Source organism: Hemitrygon akajei, chromosome 10, assembly GCF_048418815.1.
Source record: "Hemitrygon akajei chromosome 10, sHemAka1.3, whole genome shotgun sequence".
Classification (NCBI taxonomy): domain Eukaryota; kingdom Metazoa; phylum Chordata; class Chondrichthyes; order Myliobatiformes; family Dasyatidae; genus Hemitrygon; species Hemitrygon akajei.
The window spans coordinates 69,886,790-69,911,333 of NC_133133.1; positions in this window are offsets into that span (position 1 = coordinate 69,886,790).

The window sequence follows — 24,544 nt, forward strand, 5'->3', positions numbered from 1 at the left end:
ACCATCATGTACTGCACATTCCTAATTGCCCTTGAGAAGGTGGTGAATCTCTGGAGTTCTTTCCAAGAACATTTTCCTGCAATATTCATGTGTTTCAAATTGAGAACCTCCCAAATCTCTGTGGGTTAGAGATGTGCTGTCAAATGGCAACATACTGTGGCGTTATCACAGAATCAGAATTAAAAACTGGGCTTATTATCACTGATATGTATGTGTGGCATCTGTTAGTCTCGCGACACCATGGTTCTGCGCCTGGAAAGTCTTCTCCAGGGCACAGGCCTGGGCGAGGTTGTATGGGAGACCGGCTGTTGCCCATGCAGTAAGTCTCCCCTCTCCACTCCACCGATGTTGTCCAAGGGAAGGGCAAAGGTCGATACAGCTTGACACCAGTGCCGTCACAGGAGTTGCCAGAGTGAGGTTGAAGACAATGTCGGACTGCCTTAGGGACTCCAGCTCTGGATTTGCCCTCAGGGTTTAAACCCGAAGCCTTTCCCATGAGTGGGTATGGCCGCAAGGCAGTGGAGGTTTGAAATCAGTTTTCCCTCTCTTAGGTTGACTGCCTCCCCAGGCTGACGAGCTCCATCTACTCGAAATATCACTGTTAAATGTCTTGAACTCTGTTTTCTCGTCGTAGCAATATAGTGTAAGACATAAAAATTACTCTAAAAGTTACAATTTTTAAAAAATGAAATAAATAATAATGTAAGGAAGGAATATGGGCTTATGGATCTTTCAGAAATCTGATTGTAGTGGAGAAGAAACTGTTCCAAAAACAATAAATGTGTATTTTCAGGCTTGTGTACTGCCTCCCTGATGACAGAATGAGAAGAGGCTTTATCCAGGATGGTGAGGGTGCTTAACGATGGATGCAGCCTTCTTGAGCAACTGCCTTCTGAAGGTGTTCTCAGTGGGGAGGCTTGTGCTTGTGATGTAGCCAGCTGTGTTGGCAACTCTCTGCAGTCTCCTTCGATCCTCTATATTGGACCCTTCATACCAGACCGTGACGCAACCAGTCAGAATACTCTCTATGGCACATCTGAAGAAATTTGCAAAAATCTTTTCAAATCTTTTTCCAGAGGAAGATGATGCCAGTGAACAATGCTGCGAAGGGTGATATCCTTCAGACGGTTCATGAATCTACTTCTTTTACTTCATTTTTTTCTTTCAAATGTGCTTCTGCTACTGCTGGAGCCTGAGATCTACTGTACATTTTGGTGGCATGTCTTCAGGCCAATTGAACATTCTGGCAAATAAAAACACAAAATGCTGGCAGAACTCAGCAGGCCAGACGGCATCCATGGGAGGAGGTAGTGACGACGTTTCGGGCCGAAACCCTTCACCAGGAGGGTTTCCAGCGTCTGCAGATACACTCGTGTTGCCTTTGAACATTCTGGCACTTCGCTGTCTCCAAGAGAGTTTGGTGAGATTTTGAGTGAAGCATGCAGCCTTGAGGCCAAGGAGCCTAGAGGCAGGGTGCAAGTCCATGATTGACTCCACTTCTTGCCGATCCCACTGATAAAAGCATTGGGGAAGTTTGAAACCAACGAGGATGAGAGCAGAAGGCAGGCTAATTGCCCTTGAGAAAGAGCACATTCACTAGGGTACAAACAGCACTGTCTACCTGTGTGTGAACAGACTCTCTCTCTCCCTCTCACTCACTGTCTCAGAGGAAAATGCTGATGGATGAATGGCCTCCTTTCTGCTGGAGAACAGTGCCAGAGTCCAAGGATCTTGACAGACAGACAGACATACTTTATTGATCCCAAGGGAAATTGGGTTTCGTTACAGCCGCACCAACCAAGAATAGTGTAGAAATATAGCAATATGAAACCATAAATAATTAAATAATAATAACTAAGTTATGCCAAGTGGAAATTAGTCCAGGACCAGCCTATTAGCTCAGGGTGTCTGACACTCTGAGGGAGGAGTTGTAAAGTTTGATGGTCACAGGCAGGAATGACTTCCTATGACGCTCAGTGTTACATCTCGGTGGAATGAGTCTCTGGCTGAATGTACTCCTGTGCCCAACCAGTACATTATGGAGCGGATGGGAGACATTGTCCAAGATGGCATGCAACTTGGACAGCATCCTCTTTTCAGACACCACCGTCAGAGAGACCAGTTCCACCCCCACAACATCATTGGCCTTACGAATGAGTTTGTTGATTCTGTTGGTGTCTGCTACCCTCAGCCTGCTGCCCCAGCACACAGCAGCAAACATGATAGCACGGGCCACCACAGACTCGTAGAACATCCTCAGCATCGTTCGGCAGATGTTAAAGGAACTCAGTCTCCTCAGGAAATAGAGACGGCTCTGACCCTTCTTATAGACAGCCTCAGTGTTCTTTGACCAGTACAGTTTATTGTCAATTCGTATCCCCAGATCAGGGGTGTCAAACTCATTTTAGGTCATGGGCCGGATTGAGCAAAATGCAGCTTCATGCGGGCCGGATCAGTCGGACGCGTGCGAACGCAGCTTTCGTTGCCTCCGTTTTTTCAGCCTGCTCTCGTGTGTCTCAGTCTCTGCTATAACTACAAAGTGTTTCACTTTAAAAATTCCGTTTCTTATGAAGAAGACTGCCGAATAAACACTAAAAACCCTGAAAACCTGGTACCTGAATAAACTCAGCATTAGCCATATCATACGCCATAGGCGCTTCGATTACTGGGGCCAGCTTTAATAGTAATTAGATATTATCTCGTGGGCCAAAGATAATTCCACCGCGGGCCAAATCCGGCCTGCGGGCCTTGAGTATGACATATATGCCCCAGATATTTGTAATCCTCCACCATGTCCACACTGACCCCTTGGATGGAAACAGGGGTCACCAGTGCCTTAGCCCTCCTCAGGTCCACCACCAGCTCCTTAGTCTTTTTCACATTAAGCTGTAGATGATTCTGCTCATACCATGTGACAGTTTCCCACCGTAGTCCTGTACTCAGCCTCATCTCCCTTGTTGATGCATCCAATTATGGCAGAGTCATCAGAAAACTTCTGAAGATGGCAAGACTCTGTGCAGTAGTTGAAGTCCGAGGTGTAGATGGTGAAGAGAAAGGGAGACAGGACAGTCCCCTGTGGAGCCCCAGTGCTGCTGACCACTCTGTCTGACACACAGTGTTGCAAGCGCACGTACTGTGGTCTGCCAGTCAGGTAATCAATAATCCATGACACCAGGGAAGCATCCACCTGCATCACTGTCAGCTTCTCACCCAGCAGAGCAGGGCGGATGGTGTTGAATGCACTGGAGAAGTCAAAAAACATGACCCTCACAGTGCTCGCCGGCTTGTCCAGGTGGGCGTAGACACGGTTCAGCAGGTAGGCGATGGAATCCTCAACTCCTAGTCAGGGCTGATAGGCGAACTGGAGGGTGTCTAAGTGTGGCCTAACCATAGGCCAGAGCTGCTCTAGAACAAGTCTCTCCAGGGTCTTCATGATGTGTGAGGTCAATGCCACCGGTCTGTAGTCATTGGAGCCACTGGGGCACGGTGTCTTTGGTACAGGGATGAGGCAGGACATCTTCCACAGCACAGGAACCCTCTGGAGACTCAGGCTCAGGTTGAAGACATGGTGAAGTACTCCACATAGCTGGGGGGCACAGGCTTTGAGCAAGGTTTAATCTGTGCGGCTTGTGGACTGGACTCTGCAATTCACATTATGATGTTTTTCTGCTTTCCAAACGCTCCTTTTTTTTTGTTTCTGTTTTTGTGTGGTTTTGATCAGACTGACTAGCACAGGGGCCTAGTCAGTGAGAGAAGCGGTGTTAGACTGAACTGAACTGAGCTGAACTAAGCATACTGTACCTGGACTCTTACAATGTTCTTGTGATTTGGTGTTTCTTATTCTATGTTGTTTGCTCCCATTCTTTTGCCATTAGTGTGATATGTTCTTGTTTTTTTGCATGTTGGGGGTTTGATTATTTTCTTTAAATGGGTTCCATGGTTTTCTTTGTTTTGTGGCTGTCTGTGGGAAAACGAATCTCAGGGTTGTATATTGCATAGATACTTCAATAATAATTGCAATCTGAATCTTTGAACCACCCAATGAAGTCCAGCCTGCTGATGGGCCTTCATCTGGATGCATCAAAGCTTTAGGCCCAGGATAGATTCTCTGAGGTGTTGAAGCTCAGGCATTTAAAGTGCATGTCTCAGGCTTCTCCATTGAAGGTATATTCAGCCCTAACTAGAGAAGCAAGAGTGAACATAAATCTTTTCAGTTTTGTTTCCAGGCCCTCTTACTTTTATGTCATCGACAAGGAAAGCTCATATAGAATACCTTCTGCTTTCTTTCTGATCTCTCTGTATGGAACACAATGTGGAAGAAAAGTCTAATTCATGGTCAAAGTAAAATTCATTATTAGAGTACATCCATGTTACCAGATACAAACCTGAGATTCTTTTTCCGTGGGCATACTTAGCAAATCTTAGAACAGTAGCTGTAAATGGACAACAAACTGTCCAAATGTAGATATAGATAAATGACAATAAATAACAAGCATGAAATATCAAGATAAAAGAGCCTTTAAATGAGTGCAGCTACCCCCTTTTGTTCAAGAGCCTGATGACCGAGGGGTAGTAACTGTTCTTGAACCTAGTGGCACAATCCTGAGGCAACTGTACCTTCTGCCTGATGGCAACAGTGGGAAAAGAGCTTTACTTGGGTGGTGAGGATCTTTGATGATGGTTGCTGCTTTCCTACAGCACTATTGCATGAAGATGTGCCCAATGGTTGGGAGGGCTTTACTGTGACATACAGGGCCAAATCCACTACCATTTGTAGGAATTTTCACTCAAAGGCACTGGTGCTCCAATACCAGGCCATATTGCAGCCAATTAGCACTCTTTCTACCACACATCTATAGACGTTTGCCAAGGACTCTTGTCAAATCTCCGAAGACTCTTGAGAGAATAGAGGCCCTGTTGTGCTTTCTTTGCTATTATATTTAAATGATGGGCCCAGCTCAGGTCTTTTGAGATAAGTGACAACCAGGAATTTCAAATTACTATCCCTCTCCACCTCAGATCCTCGGATAAGTACTAGCTCATGGACTTCTGATTTCCCTCTCCTGAAGTCTACAATCAGTTCCTTGGTCTTATTGATATTTTGTTATTGCACCTCTCAACCAAATGCTCACTCTCCTCCTGTATGCTGATTCATCACCATAGTTGATACAGCCCACAACAGTGGCATTGTCAGCAAACCTGTGTGTGGTGGTGGAGTCATAGATGGAAGGATGAACACTGGAGGCATCAAATTTTATTACCAAAAATCTCTCCTTAACCCCCACACGCTGACCTGCATTCTTTCAGGATCTCTGTTCCTCCAGTGACTTGTGAAAGGCTTTGAGAGAGCCAACTTGGGGCCTATCCTAGTTCTCATGGAGATGAAGTCCTTCCTTCAACTGATGGCATTATGGCATGCTAATGAGCATTGCCATAGAGCTGGGTAAAATTTGTTAGACATGTAAGTGAATATTCTATTTTAAATGGATTAAAGTAAGTTATCAGAGGGCATCAGCCAATAAATGAATATTACTGTTAAGCAATAGTGAATTAAATGGAAAAATAAGTGGTTAATTAATACCTATATAAATATACCAGATGTTGCTTATATTAATAGAGCAATAGACATAAATAAATCAATAAATTAATGGAGTAGCAAGCATTGAATCAGTAAATCCATTGACCACCAGGCATACCAATAAATCATAAGTGAAAATGGCAGTATGCTTAAATCCATAAATTAATGGAGCAGTGGTACTGCTGACTTAATATCAGTTTTCTGCTTCCTAACCCCATAGCAGTAAACTGACTTTCACCTCTTTGGAAAGCTATTCACTTTCCAGTGGAAAACAGGAATTACCATGTATTTACCAACTGTAAAAGAGGTTGCATTATCAACTGAAGTGAAAAGAGACAGGAAGAAAGCCCAAAGGGAAAATATAGGAATGAAATAGTGTGCAGAGAAGTGTGAAGGCAGGAATTTCTTGGCTTAGAGCCACAGTGACTCTGTGAACAATGTTCATAAACTGTAGTCACACTACACACAGGGGTTGGTAATCTGTCACTATATCCAGAGGTGAAATTCCAAGATTGAAAATAACTGCAGATTCAAGGCTATCCACCATATATCGTTGTGAAAGCAAAAAGGTATGCAAAGTCAGCTAGCACTCATAAGGAAAGCAGTGACTCAACAAATCCCTATGCAGGACTCAACAATCAGAAGTGATGAATGCAGGCCTCAACAAGCAAGCAAAGTGCCTTATTTTGGTGAAACATGGAGTATGGCAAGATATTTTCCAACCTGTGTTTTCAGGTATCTGTAAGGTACAGATGTGGTTGAGTTCTCTCTCACCAGAACAAAGGAATAAGAGTATGCAATCAATCTGTCAGAATGTTTGAAAATGGACCAAGTATGGAGAGAGGGAGAAAGACACTGAAGCAGGTTGACAGTTCACAGACTTCAATGTGAAGGGAAACAATAAACACTAGGTCAACAGTGCCATTAAATAAATCTTATAAACTGAAAGTAAAATGCCAACATCGCGTCTGGAAGCAATATCTAAACACTAAACGAATACCACTCCTTTGTAGCATCAGTCAAAACAGTAGTCATCTTCCTCAAACAAGGACACAAGTAAGCAGGGAGCAGAGCATTGCTGTGCTTTGCTCAAGTCTCGCCAAGACTACAATGAAAAGAAAGGAGTTAAATACTGCCATAATGGAACGGTAATTAGCTGGACGTGCGTATTCATGAGCACAATTGCTGAAACTGCTGCGCACTTGCCAGTGGGGGCACGTAGACACTGCAGGTGACCTGTTCCAATAATGAATGAAGCATGAGTGATATGTCCCACAACTGCAGTAACTTTCTACTCCATAACCTTTAGTTCTACATCTGATAGATATCTTTCAGATTTAGTTTTGAAATTGTCAACATTTGGGGGTCAGTTTCAAAGTGAGGTAAATACACAACATTTAGAGAAAGATTAAGGGCTTACAGATTCACTGAGTAATACAGCAGGGAAAAGGTCTTACAGACCATATAGTCCATGCTGACCACAGTATCCTCCCAACTGATCCAAGTTGCCTGTATTCCACCCAAAATCCTCCCCTCTACGTTATTGATGCAATAGTACTCACCTTGAGTGCCTCCTCTGACAACTCATTTCAGGTGCTCTGTAAAGAAGTTACCTTTCCGGTCTCTTAAATCTATAGTATTCCTCTTAATTGTACTTATGCCCTCTAGTACTGAGCTCTCCAACACTGGCAAAAATACTATGACCCTTTACCTTATTCATATCCCTCACATTTTATAAATTTCTGTGAAGGTTACTTCTTACTCTCCTGTGCTCCAGGGAATAAAGATCCAGCTTGCTTGACCTCTCCAGATAACTCATGGTCTATGGTCCAGGGCACGTCTTCATAAATCTCTTCTGCACCCTCAACAGTTGGCAATATCTTTCCTATAAAAGAGTGACCAAAATTGTACAAAATAGTCCAAGTACAACCTCACCAACACCATACACCATAACTACAAAGTACCCATAATTCCCCTACTCTGAAACTCAATGTCCTGATTGATGAAGGCCAGCATGTTAAATACTTTCTTCACCACCATTTTTAATGATCTCTATGCTTGCACTCCAAGGTTGCTGTGTACCACTACTCTCATTAGGGTCCTGCCATTTACTGTGTTCATCCTAGCCCAGATATGAGTGTCTACAATGCATCTCCTCACACTTATCTAAATCCATTTGCCATTTCTTAGCCCATCTCCATGAATTATGAAGATTTATTTATAGATCTTTGTAACCTGCTTCACTATCAACAATGTGTCATCAGAAAACATACCAATAATGCCATTTACATTTACATCCAAATATTTTACATAAATAATCGATAACAGAGGTCCCAAAATCCACCTCAGGCACACCACTAGTCACAAGCCTCCAGTCAGAGACTTCACCTTCAATCAACACTCGCTGCTCCCTATTATTGAGCTATTCCTAAAACCACCTTGCTGGCTCTCTTTCAGTCCCATACAACCTAACATTCCAGATCTGCCTGCCATTCAGAACCCTGTCAAAAGCCTTATTAATGTCCATGTGGACCACATCCACTTCCCTACTTTCATCTACCTCATTAGTTATCTCTTCAAAGCACTCCAACACACTTAAAGCAAACATTTCAATGACAATATTAAAAAACATTACAAAAGTATCAATGGGTAAATTCAACCATGCAATTATGTTAACTGTGAAATTACTGGACTATTTATTATGAGGTCTGAATTCAATTTTCAGAAGCATCTCCTCCTCACTGATGATCAACACTAGCACACCACTGCTCTACTCTCCCTATACCCACGACTGTGTGGCTAGGCATAGCTCAAATACCATCTACAAATTTGCTGATGATACTACCATTGTTGCTAGAACCTCCAATGGAGATGAGAGAGCATACAGGAGCATGATATACCAGCTAGTTGAGTGGTGTCACAGCAACAACATTACACTCAACATCAGTGAGACCAAAGAGTTGATTGTGGGCTTCAGAAAGGGTAGGATAAGGGAATACCTGCCAGTCCTCATAGAGGCATCAGAAGTGGAGAGAGTGAACAATTTCAAGTTCCAGGCTGTCAATATCTCTGAGTATGCAACTTGGTCACAATACATTGATGCAGCTATAAAGAAAGCTAGACACTAGTTACTCTTTTACCAGGAGTTTGAGAAGATTTGATTTACCACCTAAACCACTCAAAAACTTCTACAGATTTACTGTGGAGATCGTTCTGAATGGCTCATCACCTTCTGCTATGGGGGAGGGGTGGAAGGTAACTACTGCACGGGATCAAAAGAAGCTACAGAAAGTTGTAAAATTAGTCAGCTCCATCATGGATACTAGCCTCCATAGGATCCAAGATATCTTCAAGAAGCGATGCCTCAGAAAGGTGGTGTCCATCATTAAGGACCCCCATCACCCAGAACATGCTCTCACCTCATCTTATCACCAGGTAGGAGGTACAGAAGCTGAAGGCAGACACAGCAATTCAAGAACAGCTTCTTCCCCTCTGCCATCCGATTCCTAAATGGCATTGAATCCATGTAAATTATCTTACTTTTTTATTATTTCAGTTTTTGCACTACTATTTTTAATTTGTGTTTAATTTACACATATTATCTTACTGTGATTCATTTATTTTTTTCTGTTTATCATGTATTGCATTGAACTGCTGCTGCTAAGTTAACAAATTTCACAACACATGCCAGTGATAATAAACCTGATCCTGATTCTGATTTATTGATTATCAATCCATCCATATCACTCATGCATTTAAAGATAATTAAATAAAACTGAATTTTTAAAGATAACCTTAAATATAATTCTAAATGATGATGACCAGAAAACTACTCGATATTAATAAAAAAGCATCTGGTTCATAGAGTACAATGTGTCTGGATGGGACAGAATTTGTACAGTGCATCTACGACAGATTCTTCATGTAATATATTGAGGAAAACCCTTTCAGGAAGAAGCCATATTGGGCCTCCTCTTGGGGAAAAAGCTGGGCCAGTGACTGAAGTGACAGTTGGGGAGCACATTGCTTCCAGTGACCACAATTCTATTTGTCTTAAACGTAGTTGTGGGGAAAAATGGAACAAGTCCACATATTATCATCTTGAACTGCAGTAGGGCCAACTTTCAGGGCATCAGGCAGGATCTAGCCAGGGTTGACTGGGTGAGCCTATTTAAAGGCAAAGGAACAAACAGTTGGCAAATGGGAGGCTTTTAAAAGGGTCAGGGCAAAAGACCACGGGCAGAATGTTCCTGTCAGGGTGAAAAGTAGACATATAATGTTCAGGGAACTCTGGAAGATGAGAGAGTTCAAGCCTCTGTTAAGTTAAAGGAAGGAAGTGCATATTGTGTTTAGCCAGCTGGCCATGAATGAGTCCCTTGATGAATATAAAACATCTAAGAACAGGCTTAAGAGTGAAATCAGGAGGGCAATAATAGGATTTGGCAGGTAGGGTTAAAAATAATGCCGAGATTCTTCAGATATAGTGATAGTAAAATAGTAACTAGGGTGACTATATTCTCTAAAGACCATCAGAACAGCCTATGTGTGGAGCCACAGGAGATGCCTGAGGATTTTGATATTCAGTTCTCCTTGATGTTTACTGAGGAGAATATCATTGATGCCAAAGAAGTGAGGGTAATAAGTTATGAGCTTTTGTATTGTATAAGTACTACAATAAAGGAGGTATTTGCACCCTTGAGATGCATTAAAGTGGGCAAATCCCCAGGGCCTGAGCAAATGCAAACCTAGGCCTTATAGGAGGCCAAGAAAGAAATAATGGAGATTCTGGTGGAGATATTTGCTTCATTGTTAGCCACTGGTGAAGTTCCAGAAATGTGGAGGGTAGTTAATGTTCTTCCATTGTTAAAGAAGAGTAACACAGACAAGTAAGGGAACTCTAGGCCAGTGAGACTGACTTTAGCTGTAGAGATGTTACTGGAGGAAATATTGAGGGACAAGATCTTCCATCAGTAGACAGTCAATACCTGATCAGGAATACTCAGCATGGTTTTATGCATAGGAGGACATGTCTGATTAATCTTCTGGAATTTTTCCAGAGGTAACGGAAGGATAGATGAAGGTAGGGCAGTGGATATTGCCTATATGGACTTTAGTAAGGACTTTGATGAGGTCCCATTTACAGGCTGATCGGAAATGTTACGTAGGATGGGAGATCGCAAGGAATGGCTCAACAAAAGGAAGTAGAGATGATGGCTGAAGGTGGATGCTCTGACTGGAGGCCTGTGATTAATGGGGTACCCAAGGGTCTGTTATTCATTATTTATTTAAATAATTTAGATATGAATGTACATGGCACAAATTAGCTAGTTTGCTAATGATAGTAAATGAGGGAGGTCTTCTTGATAGTGAAGCAGGTTACAATAAACTGGAAGGGGATCTTGATTAGTTAGGGAAAAGAGTTGAGAAATGACAAATGGATTTTGGTTTACATATGTGAAAGCTAATGCATCTTGGACAATCAAACCAGGCAAAGTCCTATACAGTGAACAACAGGGCGTTGATTAGTACAGTCGAGGATCAGAAGTACAAGTACCTTGTTCACTGAAAGAGGCTGCACAAATAGACAAGGTGGTGAAGAAGTCGTTTTGCATGCTGGCTTTCGTTAATCAGGACACTGAGTTTAAGAATAATATAAGTTGTCAGCCAGGGTGCACTTGGAGTACTTTGTACAATTTTGGTCATCCTTTTATATGGAAGACATTGTCAAGCTAGAGGGTGCAGAAGAAGGAATTTATGAGGATGTTGCCTGCACTGTAGAGACTGAGCTATAGGGAAAGGTTGCCATGCCGAATCTTTAATCCTCAGAGTGCAGGAGAATGAGAATCATAGAAGATCTCACAGAAATTTATAAAAACATAAGGGATATATACAAGGAAGATGGTCGAAGTATGTTCCCCTGAGTTGGAGAGCCCAATACTAGAGGGCACAGATACAAGTCGAGTGCAGAGAGATTTAAAAGAGATCTGAAAGGTAACTTGTTTACAAAAATGGAAGTTAAGTACCTAAAATGAGCTGTCAGAGGAAGTGATCGAGGTGGGTACTGTTGCAACACATCCGTCAAGGGTAGGGGCATTGAGGGGATGATTATGGGCTGAACATGGGCAAATGGGGCTAGCAAGGAGGGTCTTGTGGTCAGCACTGACCAGTGGGCCGTAAGTTCCGTTTCTATGCTGTGACTCTGCAACAGACATTCGTTTAGGGTTTTTCCAAACAGAAGCACTGGATAAATAATGAAATCTGGAACCTGCTGAGAGCCAGATCAGAGGCACTCTAGTCTGGAGATCAAGAATGCTACAGAGATGCAGGTATGATCTTCAGAAAGCCATCTCTCGCATGAAGTGAAGATTCCAGACCAGACTAGATGCTTGACAGCTGTGGCAGGATTTGAATGTCATAACCTACTACAAAGTTAAATCTTGTGACATAGGGGACAGCAGAACCTCACTTCCAGATGAGTCCAATGCCTTCTCTGCTCACTTTGAACACCAGAATGGGGAACCATCATGCAATCCCTGTGTCTCCCAAAGATCCTTTGGTCTCAGTATCTGGAGGTGACGTGTGGCTTGCTTTCAAGAAAGTAAATCCAAGGAAAGCATCCAGTCCAGACAGAGTTTCCGGCTGAGTACTGTAGACCTGTGCCGGCTAACTGACTGGTGTTTTCACGAATACTTTCAACCTCTTGCTCTGGCAATGTGTGATACCCACCTGCTTCAAGAGGGCATCAATCATACTGGTGCCAAAGAAGAGTGTGGTAACATGCCTAAATATCTGTCACCCAGTGGCACTTACTGTACATCCACAGTGATGAAGTGTTTTGAGACACTGGTGTTGAAGCATATTAGCTCCTGTCTGAATGGCGACTAGGATCTGCTACAATTTACCTACCAAAGCAATAAGTCTACAACTGATGATATCTTGTTGGCTCTTCACACAACTCTGGAACATCTGGACAGCAAAGATGCATACATCAGGATGCACTTTATCACATTCAGCTTGGCGTTTAACACCATCATCTCCTCAAAATTAATCAGTTAACTCCAAGACTGAGGGCTCAGTACCTCCTTATGGAATGGATCCTGGATTTCATCACACTTGTAGACCTCAGTCAATTCAGATTGGCAAAAACATCTCCTCCACAATCTCCATCAGCACAAGATCATTGCAGGTTTGTGTACTTAGCACCTTGCTCTGTTTGCTTTACAGCTATGACTGTGTGGCTAAATTCAGCTCTAACACCATATACAAGTTTGCTGACGACACCACTGTTGCGGGCCCTATCAAAGGGGGTGATGAATCAGCATACAGGAAGGAGATTGAAAACTTAGCTGAGTGGTGTAATAACAACAACCTCTCACTCAATGTCAGTCACAGAAAGGATTGTAGACTTCAGGAGAGGGAAACCAGAGGCCCATGAGCCAGTAATCATCTGAGCATCAGAGGTGGGGAGAGTCAGTAACTTTAAATTTCTGGGTGCTACTGTCTCAGCGGACCTGTCCTGGGCCCATCATATAAATATTATTGTGACGAAAGTATGAAAGTGCCTCTACCTCCTCAGGAGTCTGTGGAGTTTAGCATGTCATCGAAAACCTTGGCAAACTTCTATAGATGTGTGGTGGAGAGTGTGCTGACTGGCTGCGGTATGGCCTGGTAAGGGAACACCAATGCCTTTGAGAGAAAATGCTACAAAAGGTAGTGGATTTGGCCCAGTACATCACAGGTAAAACCCTCCCAGCCATTGAGCATATCTAAATGAAACGTTGCCCTAGAAAAGCAGCATCCATTATCAAAGATCCGCACCATCCAGTCCATGCACTTTTCTCACTGCTGCCATCAGGTAGAAGGTACAGGAGCCTCAGAACTCACACCACCAGGTTCAAGAACAGTTACTACCCCTCAACCATGAGGATCTTGAATAAAAGGGGATGGCTACACTAACTTAAGGACCCATTTGAGGACTCATTTAAGGACTCTGTTATATTGTTATTTCATGCTCGTTTTTTAGTGCTATTTATTTATATCTGCATTAAGGTTTACAGTTCCTTTCTATAGATTTGCTAAGTATGACCACAGAAAAAAAATTCCACGGTTGTATTCATGGACATGTGTGTACTCTGATAATAAACTTCCTTCACAAACAAGGCAAATCCAAGAAACACACACAAAATGCTGGACGAACTCAACAGGCCAGGCAGCACTGAACTTTGACATTCCTGATAGATAGAATCTGGCACCGTGATTCCCCTGGCCCATGTGTGACTTCAGAACTGCAGCAATGTGAACGACTCTGACATGGAACATCAAGCTGTTTTGCTGTATAACAACCAGCTCTGTTGGTAACTAATGAAATCAAATCCATAGAAATAAGTGACAGACGTAGAATCAGAAGATGTGGAATCCTTGTGGGTAGATTTAAAAAACTGCAAGACTAAAAGGACCCGGATGGGAGTTATATACAGGCCTCCAAACAGAAGCCACAATGTGGGGTACAAATTACAATTGGAGATAGAAGAGGCATCTTAAAGAGGAAATGGTGTTGTATTCATAGCAGATTTCAATTTTTAATTAGATTGTATAATGCCTGTGATTTGACTTTTCAGAGCAGATTGTGGTTTGCCTCAGTAGGGAAAAGGCAATTCTGAATTAGATGTTGTGTAATGAAACAGATTTGATTAGGGTACTTCAGGAGAACGAACCCTTAGGAGGCAGTGATCATAATATGATAGAATTCACCCTGTGGCTTCTGAGAGAGAAACCAAAATCGTATGTATCGATATTACAGTGGAGTAAAGGGAGTTGACAGAGTCTTGAGAGAGGAGCTGGCTGATGTTGATTGGAAAGGGACACCACCTGACATGATGGCAGAGCAGCAATGTTTGGAGTTTCTGGGAGCAATTCAAAAGGCACAGGATAGATTCATCCTAAAGAAGAAAAAGTATTCTAAATGGAGGATAAAGGAACTGGCTGACAAGGGAGGTTAAAGACAACATAAAAGCAAAAGAGAGGGTATATAATATAACATAACTGAGTGGGAATCTAGAGCATTTGGAAGTTTTTGAAAACCTAAATAAAGCCATTAAAAAGCAATAAAGAGAGAAAATATTAAATATGAAAGTAAGTTTGCCAACAATATAAAAGATGGTACCAAAAGTTTTCTCAGATATATAAAGAGTAAAAGAGCGGCAAGAGTGGATATCATACCACTGGAAAATGATGCTGGAGAAGTAGTAATGGGGCAAAGAAATGGTGCAGGAACTCAACAGTATTTTGCATGATTCTTCAATGTGGAAGATACCGGCAGTATGCAAGGAATTCTAGTGCTGGGCAGAATTGAGTGTAGTCGCTATTACCAAGGAGAAGGTGCTTGAAGGTGGGAAGTGGAAGGGTCTGAAGGTAGGTAAGTCATTTGGACTTGATAGATGTATCTGAAGAGATTATGGAGGCATTACATGATTTTTTAAGAATCACTGGATTCTAGAATAGTTCCGGAGGACTGTAAAACTGCAAATGTTACTCTACTCTTGAAGAAGGGAGGGAAGCAAAAGACATGCAATTTTAAGCCAGTTAGCCTGGTTTCAATGGTTGGCAAGATGTTAGAGTCCATTATTAAAGACCATGATTCAGGGTACTTGGAAGCACATGATAAAGTATACTGAAGTCAGCGTGGTTTCCAAAGAAGGAAAGTTTTCCTGATAAATCTCTTGGAATTCTTTTGAGCAAGTAACAAGCAGGATAGACAAAGGACAATAAGTTGATGCTGCTTACTTGGATTTTCAAAAAGACAAAGCAAAGATTGAAAATGATAATAAATTACAAAAAAAAGTAAAGGTGCCGGAAAGGAATACCGAGGTGATGCTTGTTGGTTCATGGAACATACCAAAACCTAATGGTGGAGGCAAAGAAGCTGTTTCTGAATCAGTGAGTGTAGTTCCTCAGTTTTCTGCCTCTCCTAACAAATGGTAGTAATGAGAAGAGGGCATACCCTGGATGGTGAGGGTTGTTGATGATGGATGCTGCTTTCTTGAGGCACTGCCTCTTGAATATGTGCTTGATAGTGGGAAGAGGTGTGCCTGTGATGGAGCTGGCTAAGTCTACAACTCTCTGAAGTCTCTTTGGATCCTGTGTATTGAAGGCTGTATACCAAACTCTACTGAAATTAGTCAGAATGCTCTCCACCATACCCCTAGGTGTCAGAGTCTTTGGTGACATATCAAATCATTCAAACACCTGACAAAATCAAGCCACTTACAGGCCTTCTTCATAACTGTATCAATATTTTGGGTCCAGGATACATCCTTCAAGATGTTGAAGCTGCTCACCCTTTCCACCATTGAGCCTTCAATGAGGACTGGTGTGTGTTATCTCAATGTCTCCTTCCTAGAGACTACAATCAGTTCATTGGTGTTACTGTTGTGGAGTGCATGGCAGTTATTGCTACATCACTCAACCAGCCCTCCAATCCACTCTATATCTTTTACCATTTATCTTGAACCTATTGACCTCTAACTTAATTCAATTGTAATAAGGGGGAAGTATTTCTGTAGTCTATCCCATATCTGCCCCTCATAATTAATGTATCTTATTAATTTCCCCTCTTAATCCCCTTTGCTTCAGGAAAATTACACCTATCCTCTCCAGTCTCCCATTGTAATTGAAGTGCTTCATTCAAGTGAATCTCCTTTGGATTCTCTCCAGTACGGTTCATGTACTTTCTATGCAGAACTTCATGTGGTGAACCTTGTGTTCAGAACTTCAGGAAGCTGGGAAAACACCTACCAGTCCTCATTGAGGGGTCAGTGAGAGAAAGGTTGAGCCACTTAGAATTCCAAGCTGTCAACATTTCTGAAGGTCTATCCTGGGCCCAATATATAAATGCAATTATGAAGAAGGCACAAAAGTGATTATATTTTGTTTGGAGTTTGAGGAAATTTGGTTTATCACCAAAGACTCAAGCAAATTTCTATAAATGCACCATGGAGAACTTTCTGACCGAATGCATCACCATCTGGTATTGAAGTGTCAATGCTCAGGAACAAAAAACTGCAGAGGTTTATGAACTCTCCCAGCTCCCATCATAGACACTATCAAAGACATCTTCAATAGGTGATGCTTCAAGAAGGCTGCATCCACCATTAAGGACCTTCATCATCCATGATGTGCCCTTTTCTCTTTGCTTACCATCAGGGAGGAAGTACAGAAGCCTGAAGATGCACACTCAACATTTTAGGAACAGCTTCTTCCGCCTTCAGATTTCTGAATGAATCATGAACCATTAATATTTTCTCAATTTGCGTTCTCCCTTTGACTACTTATTTATATGTTTTATATTTCTTATTATAATTTATAGTAACTTTTTATGCATTGCACTATGCTGGTGTGGAAAATCAACAAATTTCACAACATATGTCAGTATTAATAAACTTGACTCTGATTCTGTGGTACTTCAGATGAGATTTAACCAATGTTGTATAAAGTTGGAACATTATCTCCTCGCTCTTGCATTCAATACCCCAACATTATTTATATGTGCTGCCACTTCAAGCTTATTTAGATATGCAAGCCCTCTGTTCCTCAATATGCCCAAGCACCATGCACATACGGTGTATGTCTTTGCCTCATTAGATAGATAGATACTTTATTGATCCAAAAGGAAATTACAGTGCCACAGTAGCATTACAAATGCACATATGTACAAATATTTGAAGAGAAGTAAGAAGAATTAAAAAAAGTTACCTTAAAAATAAGATGTACAAGATTTGCAAGTCAATAGGCCTAAACTATTTCCAATTACATTACTACTTCCAAAATGCATCAGCTCACACTTATCTGAATTAAACTCCATCTGCCATTTTTCAGCCCCTTTGACTAAAACACCAACATCACTCTGTAACCTACATCCTGTCAACATCTGCAAGATGATAAATGTACAAACACTACTTGAAGTGCACTTCTGATAAGAAGTCATACTCTGACAGTAACTTTTAACTGAATTTGGCCCAGGTCAATTCAGATCTAATTTACCAGAGAGGTGAATGTTTTATGGGAATTTTGACACTTTCATAGAGAAATCGTGAATACATTTTTCAAGACCTATGACTCAAACTTCTCAATTTATGAGATATCAGAGACATTTCTAGTCAGTTGTCAAGAAATTCTTCAACTGAGCATCATTTTTCAATAATATTTCGAAGTACTGTATATGATAAATGTAACGGCCCTATTGGAAATAAAAAATTACTACAGATACAGGAAATCTCACAAATCAGAATTGACTAGCTTTGGTCTAAGTTCAGCCACCTGTAACATTGACTCAGCTGTTTTCTTTCTCTCCAGAGTCTATACCTGATCTGGTGGATTCTTCCAGCATTCTTATCATTCAGATTTTAAGCGATTGCTGTGTTTTGCACCTCGTAATGAAAGCAAATACTTCTCCCCAACTAGCCACGTTCCTCAACATTTCTCCAGGTAGAGCAGCCGTGATAAGCCAGTCTTCATTCCCCACTCTAACACATCATAGAAAAGAATTCAGTCTCCTAGTCAAACTTTGTCTACATCCTCCCACAGATATTCTTTGTTCTCTTCACCCTTGGTCTCTCTGCAATTATGCATCAATTATATAGGGATCTGGTAAGACTGCAGCTGGATGGCAGATTATTTATCTATCTACCTATTTATTGACTTATTTATCCCTTCCTTTATTCATTGTTTATTTGTTTATTATTATTTATTTATCTATTGTGAAAGAGCATGGAATAGGCACATCCAGCACGCTCAAGCAGTGCTGCAAGGAAATCCCCAATTAATCCTAGCCTAATCACAAGACAGTTTACAAAAAGCAATTAACTTACTTGCCAATACATCTTTGGACTGTGGGAGGAAACCAGAGCACCCAGAGAAAATGTACATGTCCCATGGGACGGATGTACAGACTACTTACAGATGATGTCAGACATAATATCTGAACTCCAACGCCTCGAACCGGGATAGCATTGCGCTAACTGCTATGTTACCTCGGCATCCTCGTTTTACCAGAAGAAATTAGTCGGACTGGATCATAGTCAGGTTTTGAATGAGGTGATTTTATGAAATGATATAAAATTCTTAAAGGACTTCACCATGTAGATACAGGTTATTTTTCCCCTGGTTTGTCGGTCAAAATCAAAGTCACACAGATATGGGGATGACATTTAGGCCCCAGGACTGGAGTGAGTAGAAATTCTTCCATCCTGAGAATTCAAATCTTTAGAATTCACTTTCTATGAAAGTTTGGAGGCTCAGATTCTGAGTATGTTAGATAATAACACCATAAGCATAGGAGCAGAATTAGGCCATTCAGCCCATTGAGTCTGTTCTGCTATTCCATCATGGCTGATTTATTATCCCTCTCAAACCAATTCTCCTGCGTTCTCCCAATAAACTTTTACACCCTGAATAATCAAGAACCTATCAAACCTATTAAATATTCAGAATGACTTGTCATCTACCATCTGTAGCAATAATTTTTGCAGATTCATTACCATCTGATTAAAGAAATTCCACTTCATGTCTGTTCTAAATGGAAGTCCCTCTATTCTGAGGGTGTGCCCTCTTGTCCTAGACTCCCCCACTGTAGGAAATATCCTCTCCACATCCACTCCATCTAGGCCTTTCACTATTCTATAGGCTTCAATGAGATCCCCCTTTCTTTTTCTGAACTCCAGCGAGTACAGGCCCAAAGCCATCAAAGACTCTTCATACATCTGTCGTGACTGTGATCGAAGTCACTGGAGAGACACTGAGTGTGGTGATATTGAACTCTACATTCAGCACAACAAGCAGGTATCATTCTGAAACACTCCCTGTAGAGGCTCACAAGCCCAAAAGTACAGCACATTTTTATACCCTTAAGATCAAAGGCAACAGTAGCTGATTCAATACAATTTCAATAGTTACAATGACATTTTTCCTTCAATATTTTGTTTTGACGATGCTTCCATTGAATTACGTGTCTATAGTGACAGGCACCTCTGTATATTCAACACTTTTGCAACAAAGTAATTCACACAAATAATCTAAAAGCTTCTGGGGGCTGAAATTCCAGATACCCAAAATTAATGTTTACAGGGCTGTCGCTCTGTACACAAATATAGTTAGTAAAAAAAAACTATTGATTACCTTTAACTATGACCATGTTTGATATGCTATGAGACAACATTGATCTAGTCAGCCAGCTTGAATTCAGTCACAATGGTATAAATAACTTGGCCATCTTTCCTGGTTTGAGTTGAGGCAAGCCAATTAACACAACCCCATTGTCTTAACCCTTAGCTATTGCATATTCAATTTTAGTCTGTGGAACAGCCTGTGCTTTTAACTTCTATTTACTGCTTGCAATTTACATAAAAAACTGAAGGCTAATTGCAGGCGTCCTGGATCTATTTACATTTACAATCAGAACTGAAGCCTGGTTTTTGTTTAATTTAATATCTGCTATATTCACCTAACTCCCAAATTCTCCCTAACATACTAAACTCCAGTGAGTACAGGTCCAAAGCCATCAAACACTCCTCACATGTTAACCCAGTTGTTCCTAGAATTATTCTTGTGAACCTCCTCTGGACCTTCTCCAATGGCAGCACTTTTTTTTATTAGATAAAGAGCCCAAATTTCTCACAATACTCCAAGTAGAGACTGATTCATGCTCTTTAAAGTCTCATCATTACGTCCATGCTTTTATATTTTAGTGTTCTCGGAGCGAATGTTAACATTGCATTTAACCATATAACATATAAACATATAACCATATAACAATTACAGCACAGAAACAGGCCAGCTCAGCCCTTCTTTTCTGTGCCGAACGCTTACTCTCACCTAGTCCCACTGGCCCGCACTCAGCCCGTAATCCTCCATTCTTTTCTTTTCCATATACATATCCCATTTTACCTTAAATGACAATACCGAACCTGCCTCTACCACTTCTACTGGAAGCTCGTTCCACACAGCTCCCACTCTCTGAGTAAAGAAATTCCCCCTTAAACTTTTTCCCCCTAACTCTCAACTCATGTCCTCTTGTTTGAATCTCCCCTACTCTCAATGGAAAAAGCCTATCCACGTCAACTCTATCTATCACCCTCATTATTTTAAATACCTCTATCAAGTCCCCCCTCAACCTTCTACACTCCAAAGAATAAAGACCTAACTTGTTCAACCTTTCCCTGTAACTTAGGTGCTGAAACCCAGGTAACGTTCTAGTAAATCTTCTCTGTACTCTCTCTAGTTTGTTGATATCTTTCCCATAATTCGGTGACCAGAACTGTACACAATACTCCAAGTTTGGCATTACCAATGCCTTGTACAATTTTAACATTACATCCCAACTCTTATATTCAATGCTCTGATTTATAAAGGCCAGCATACCAAAAGCTTTCTTCACCCCCTTATCCACATGAGATTCCACCTTCAGCGAACTATGCACCATTATTCCTAGATCACTCTGTTCTACTGCATTCTTCAATGCCCTACCATTTACCATGTATGTCCTATTTGGATTATTCCTACCAAAATGTAGCACCTCACACTTATCAGCATTAAACTCCATCTGCCATCGTTCAGCCCACTCTTCTAACTGGCCTAAATCTCTCCGCAAGCTTTGAAAACCTACTTCATTATCCACAATGCCACCTACCTTAGTATCATCTGCATACTTACTAATCCAATTTACCACCCCATCATCCAGATCATTAATGTATATGACAAACAGCATTGGACCCAGTACAGATCCCTGAGGCACACCACTAATCACGGGCCTCCAACCTGACAAATAGTTATCCACCACTACACTCTGGTATCTCCCACCCAGCCACTGTTGAATCCATTTTACTACTTCAATATTAATACCTAACAATTGAACCATCCTTCCTTCCTCCCTTACCACTGACTCAAGCTGCAAGTTAACTTTGAAGGAATCTTGCATGACAACTTCAAAGTCCATTTGTACCTCCGATTCTTTTTTTTTATTTTTTCCCCCATTTATAAAATTGTCTATGGCTTTAATCCTCTTACCAAAGTGCATGGCCATACACTTCCCTATACTATGTTCCATCTGCCACTTCTTTGCCCATTTCTCAATTTGTCTAAGTCCTTCTGCAGACTCCCTGCATCCTCAAAACTACCTGCTAATCCACCTATTTATGTATCGTCCACAAACTTATTCAAGAACAAAATCATAATTTTTGATATTAAGTGGAGTTAGTGTGGTAAAGTGGACCTGAGGTAAAAGTTCAGCCTGATCTGATTGAAATCCAGTGTAATTATGAATTATGAATACCGTCTCTCTTATCTTCATCATTGTTTGTCCTTCTAAATTTGGAACAAAGAGAAAACAACTAAAAATTACCAAGAGACTGGCAAAGATGGAGGAAATGGAAGAGTAAAGTACCAGAAAAATAATACAATTGATTATTGGTACTTTGACATGAAAGGAAAGAGAGATTCACAGAAGTAGAGTTAAAGAGGGTCAAGTGGCCACGTCATTTGAAATGCCACCTCGGCAGTACCAGGAGCCCTGGAGAAGATGACTTCTGCTAGTCTTTTCCTGAGCACATTTCTGAAGACCTGGCTCCCAGCAGATGGCTATGGTATCCTTCTGACCATAATAAGCCAGACCCAGTCCTGAATGAACTTGCCAGACATGAGATCCTGTTACAACCTCACCAACTGTCACCCTGTGATATTTACACTTGGATTCCTGGTGACCTAAAAAACGCTTTTCAAGTTTAAGTTTCCTAATCTCAGGTAAGAACATGAAATCAGTATCTTCTGACTACTGGGAGTGCATTGAGGTGCTGCTTCCTCACAGTTATAGTAACCGTTTTCACTCCTAACCTTATGCACAGTTAATCAGACATGCAAGATTCTGCAGATGCTGGGAAGCTCGAGCAACCCACACAGAGTCAGGACTCTGGTTAAGAGTCTCAGCCTGAAACATTGACTGTTCATTTCCTTCCATAGATGCTGCCTAGCTTGTTGAGTACCTCAAGCATTCTGTGTGTTGCTTAGGTGCAGTTTCTGGGGAATCTGACCCAGAATTGGATGGGATTTTGCCAGATGCTTCAGTTATTTTTTTCTCTCTCCCACACCGCAATGACATTCTGATTCGCAGATTAATTGGCTGCAGTAAATTAGCCCAAGCGTGTAGGTAAGTTACAGAAGAATCAAGGGGAAGTTGGCGGGCATGTGTGAGAAAGCAGGTTGCAAGGAGACAAGTTGGGAAATGGAAACAATGGGTGCACATCAACAGAAATAAGTATGTCTATTAACCTTCAGTTCTCCATTCTACAGGTCTCTCAGTCAGTCTCTTTACTATGGTTTCACTTCCAGTTATGGGGTCTAAGCATGGCACAGTACTTCTCTCTGTTCCCACCATCTCACTGAGACAGAGGCTCCCTGTTAATCCAGCTGCTGACTTAGGTCAGAACTACCTGAACACTAGTGATGGGGACCAATTGTCAAGGCAAGAGGTGGAAATCCCATTAAGACATTAAGCTACCTGACAAACTCAGTATCACACAGAATATCCTATGGAAGATAAGCAAATGAATGCCTAGAATATTGTCTCACCTTCTGTAAACATATCCACAAGTATTGACAGTAACTCCCAATGAACCATCACGGGTTATGGCCCACTGGAGAATAGGACATGGCAGACATGTCAAAAATGGCTTCTGTCTTCAAAAGTACAATGTATGCGAATTTCAGTGACTGGAGACCAAAACAGTGTTATTGGCCACGGCCTCTAAAACATGGTGTTTTCAGATGATTGTGCACCAGTTGGGTCTTATGCAAGAATTTTTAGAATATTTTGATGGAAATTCTAAAAGTAGTGATTGATTACCTGAAGTACACCAACATCTTGTTCTGGTCGATTGCATCTCAGGTCTCTTGTCGACTTCTTGCTGTACTCTTAGCTCAATGATCATGAATTTCTATCTAGAAAGAATCCAGGCTTGCAATGACATCAATAGTGCTAGGTAAGTGCTCACTTTTCCAAATACATGGTTTTTCAGGCTATTTGAATACTTCAATGGAATGAGCATGGCATTCTTCTGATTTAGATGCCCCGCTGATGACGCTTTTTATCCACAATGCCTTTTAGAAATAGTACATACTACAGCGGGCCAGGATCTGCAGCATTGCTAGTCGTGGAAGCAGAACAATGATTATTTCAGAATGGCCATGTTCGGTGGTCTATGTCAAAAAAATGCATGGCACCTGCATTCTAATGGTTTCACTACATTGTCAACAATCAATCCATAACTTCAAAATCTTACTTGTTTAATGTCAATTAATCACTACATTCACAAAAATCTGTCAACTTCAGACATAAAGTTAACAATTTATCTGGTATCAGCTGGTATTTATGGAAGGCAATTCTGAATATCAACCACACCTCCCTGGGATAAGGGAATTGATCAATACAATCCTGTGACACAGGTGATCTCAACACTACTGCTCTGCCAGGCAGCAGCGACATGTCAAAGCTGCATCCCAGAACCACGGATCCAAGGTTTAGTCATCTAACGCTGATACCTGCAGCTCCCTCATTTCTATCATCAACTACACTTTGGGCTCTGGAGGAACAGTAGGGCAGGAAAAGTTATGAGTGGAGCAAGCTAAAGGGCATGGACAAGGATAATTAGAAATAAAAATAACTAAATGGTAGAAATACCCAGAAGGGTCGAGCAAAATCTGTGGAGAGAGAAAATGAGTTATCATTAACTGTTTTTCTTTCTCCAAAGGTGCTGCCTGACCTATTAAGTACCTCCAGCACTTTCTGTTTTCTTTTTATCTAATTACTCTACTTTCTGAATGTTCAACTGACTTATGCATGGGGCTTAGCTGGTTTAATGTATAACATTGGTATGGGAAGCTGAAGAATGTTTTGTTTCAAATGCTACCAATTGAATCATG